Raw genomic sequence first — 4,148 nt, 5'->3', positions numbered from 1 at the left:
GCTGGAAATATAGCTTGCAGCTCTCCTTGAAACAAAAGAACTGTGAGCGATCTCCAGAAAAACGATCCGGGAGATTTACTTTCGGCTCCTTAACCCCTGAAGGTGCTGCTGCTGCGGGAGCTCCGCCAGCGGCCTGGGAGGTGTGCATTTTAATGGACAAATCATTAAATTGTCGAGTCAAGACCTGCACCTGATCGACCACCTGTTGCAAAGTATTTTGAGGGGTATGCTCCATATTCCCACAAAATTTCAACAGGAGTATTGGGCTGCTGAATATGTTATGCACACCAGTGCCTGCAGGAATGTACTGGTGTCTGAACGGAGAGGGATGCAAAACAAATGAACTCACAGACAGACTGGGGAATATGACATTACGTACACAGAAGGTGATAGGGTAACAAAATAAACACAAAGTGAACAGAGAAGCCCAGAGGCTAAAAAACTGGGTGTCTTCCTAGTATTAGGAGTGCTCAGATGGAAAGAAGCGAGATGTTGTGTTTTAATACGTAGAGAACCCGAAATGCTGTTGCTAAGGGCAACAGCAAAACCCTAAAGGGTTACCAACGGGTGTGGCAGTAAACTCCTTGGTCAGAGATGGAATAATAGACACAAGGAGAGTCTCCACAATCCTAGTCCTCACTTGCAGTGCACAGGTTCAGCTTACTGCCACTAAACTGACACCTGAACACCTTGCACAGTGAGAAAGGATTTTGGCAGGCAAGTCTGAGAATACAGCCGCAAACTTGCTAAGTTCACAGAGTAGCAAAAGAACCCCAGCAAGTTAAACGACTGACTCCAGTCTTACTGCTAGGTCTGGATCGGCAGAGTGTAGTACCAAATCCCAAGGCCTATTTGCAGTAAGCAACAAACAAATACAAAGCTACACAGTACTGGCTAACTTTCAGGAACTGACTAACCAGCAAAGATTCAGAAGCATCTGCTTAACCTGAGAAGAGGCTTTATATAGCAGGTGCTGTCCACGCCCCACTCAGACCTCACAGACTGTGAGCACTAAAACCAGCACCGGATCCCCTGCCGTGCACAAAGCCTGTAACCACTGCACAGCAAAAGACCCGAACCGGAGTATCAGCTGCGCTCAGGTTACTCCGCTAGCACTTGTCTCCCGGTTGCCATGACGACGTGGCAGCACAGGGCAGGAGACCCTAACAGTCAGGGAGATTGCTCCATTTCAGGGAGTCTCCTGCAGAATGCGGGAGGAGAGACAACTATGAATTACAGGATAAATAATAGTGACTTCTAAATCATTTATTGTACAACGGATCCATCACTGATTTATTACCGATGTCTTTATATAGGAATAAGCTTGTAAATGAAAAAACGTATAGTATTGTGTATACATATCTTCATTCTGATGTGTACAAGCTGTACCTGGGAGCGTACAATAGGAAACCCACTGATGCCCATCCCTACCAACATTGGAACACATTTCAGATATACTAGGGATGGCCATCAACCACCGATGATTCCTAATCATCGATGGTTTACAGCCAATGTCAAATGCTTTTGCCAATTGATGGGAGAGAACCAGATGGTTTCCCTCCATCGATAGCATAGCGAAAACAAATATAATTTTTTTTTATTGCGAGGTGCCAGGACATGAGCATAGCTCCGCCCCCGACACCCGTGAAGCCCTGCCCCAGGCTGTGATTGACCCATGGGTCATTCACTGAAATAACAGGGATAACCATCGATGAGTGAAACCATAAATAGTTCCCCATAGTACATACTTACCTACTTTGCTGCCTCCTCCTCCGGGAGGAGGCAGCGTTGTAGGTGTATGGGGGGCATGGCCGGCAGCAGGAGAGCCGGTTCGGAGGCGTGGCCGGCAGTAGAATGGGCGGTCCGGGGGCATAGCTTCGCGCTCGCGTCATCGTGACTCCGCCCCCCGCTGTGCTGTGCCGAGAAACGAGGTGGGGGCCGCCCGCATGTTCTCTGCTGCGGGCGGCCGAGGGGGAGAGCGGGAGGCTTGCCCACCTTTCCGGGGTGCCGGGAGGGTCACCCGATATTCGGGAGCCTCCCGGCCATTCCGGGAGGGTAGGCAAGTATGCCATAGTATAGTTGATGGCCATCAATGGCCACTCACAGTTTTGCCATCAATGGCAACCATCGATAGCAAACACACCGACGGCCATTCCTAAGACACACTGGTCATCTGGTTACACAGGAGGGGCAGGGGCTTAGATGTAGCTCCACCCACTACTTCATTCTGAATATTACACCAATTGGATTGCCTTCCCTGTGATGTCACCAGTATCTGGGCAGATTTCTTATGGTAATTTCTCCCAGCTCCTGACTCCCCCACATATAGTTATACATCCATCCCATACACGTAATGCAGCATGGAGGGGCTCAGTGAGGGCGGCAGTGTAGGTGTGTAAGTGTCTGATGGGGTCACACAGAGAATAAAAGGACATCTGTCCTGCCCCATAATCCAGATATACCCTCACTCTGTCACAGGGGGTATTGTCAGGTAATCGGATCTCTGTATTGTCATGTATCACTGAGTACTGATTATTATATCTATGCAGACACCATACTTGTTATTATCTCCAATGTATGACGGACGTCCTCTCCTGTCTATACTGGGATAACACATCCCCACCCTCCAGTACTCTGACTTACTGACATCCACCTCCCAGTAATGTCGCCCTGAGGAGAATCTCCTGGTGCTTATTACCTGATGATACCACTGAAATCTCTCTGGTGTTACTGGGTGATTCTGGTTTATCTGTGACCTAGATGCAGTTTTCCTGTCACCTGATATCTGTATATAATTACCAGCTGTGGTTACATCCAGTAATATGTCTGTATCTTCCTGCACATAGATCCCTGTATTTATACCTGTTATTATATCAGATAATGTGTGTAATGTCCCTGAGATGAGACCCACATCCAGATCTCCTGCACCACGGACCTGGTTATCATGTCTCTCTGTGTCCTCAGTATCACACAAGTCCCCTGTGTCTGGTTCATGTAAGACAGTCACTGGATCAGACATGTTACACAGCTCCTCAATGTGATGCATCTTCCCGGACAGCTCGTCCTTCTTTATTTCCAGCTGCTGGATCAGATCAGAGACTGAGAGTGAAACGCGCTGTTCCTGCATGGAGATCTCACTCAGGACTCTCTTCTCCAGGTCTTCCAGCTGTCTCCTGATGTCTCTAAACAGGGCAGTGACTGTCTCTATTACACCAGCTGCTTTTCTCTGATCTTCTGTCCTGCGCTTCTGCAGACTCTGCACTCTTTTCTCAGTCTCCGCTCTCTTTGTGGTCAGTTTCTGCAGAACATCTCTCAGCTTCTCCTTCTTCTTCTCAGAGGCCTCATCCAGCATCTCCACCAGGTGTCCCCGGTGTTCTCCATCCAGCCTGCAGGACACGCAGATACAGACAGAGTCCTCAGTGCAGTAATACTCCAGGACCTTCTTATGGACGGAGCATTTCCTGTTCCCCAGGGCAGTGGTGGGATCACATAAGACGTGCTCTGGTGACTTGCTGTGTACTCTCAGGTGATTATCACACAGAGAAGCCTCACAATGCAGACAGGATTTAGCAGCAGGTACAGGAGAGTGAATACAGTAAGTGCAGAGGATCCCAGTCTCCTCCTGATCTGGGCGAGTAGACAGGAACCTGCCCAGTATGTTACACAGAGGAATGTTCTGTATCAGTGCAGGACGCTCCTGACTCTCTGCTCTGCACTCAGGACAGCTATATACTAGAGATGAGCGGGTTCGGTTTCCCTGAATCCGAACCCGCACGAACTTCATGTTTTTTTTCACGGGTCCGAGCGACTCGGATCTTCCCGCCTTGCTCGGTTAACCCGAGCGCGCCCGAACGTCATCATGACGCTGTCGGATTCTCGCGAGACTCGGATTCTATATAAGGAGCCGCGCGTCGCCGCCATTTTCACACGTGCATTGAGATTGATAGGGAGAGGACGTGGCTGGCATCCTCTCCATTTAGATTAGAAGAGAGAGAGAGAGAGATTGACCTGATTTACTGGAGATTAGGAGTACTGTAGAAATGTAGAGAGTGCAGAGTTTACTAGTGACTGACCACAGTGACCACCAGACAGTGCAGTTTTATTTAATATATCCGTTCTCTGCCTGAAAAAAACGATACACAGTGACT

The 4,148-nt window shown here is 48.8% G+C and overlaps 1 pseudogene; it reads right to left on the bottom strand.

The window, feature by feature from the left end:
* Positions 1 to 2,075: 2,075 nt before the first annotated feature.
* On the bottom strand, positions 2,076 to 3,784 carry LOC134929693 (E3 ubiquitin/ISG15 ligase TRIM25-like; annotated as a pseudogene).
* Positions 3,785 to 4,148: the final 364 nt, after the last annotated feature.

The sequence above is a fragment of the Pseudophryne corroboree genome, chromosome 5 (assembly GCF_028390025.1).
Source record: "Pseudophryne corroboree isolate aPseCor3 chromosome 5, aPseCor3.hap2, whole genome shotgun sequence".
Lineage (NCBI taxonomy): Eukaryota > Metazoa > Chordata > Amphibia > Anura > Myobatrachidae > Pseudophryne > Pseudophryne corroboree.
Note: the sequence above shows the minus strand (reverse complement) of the source record. Positions and strands in the feature narration are given on the sequence as shown.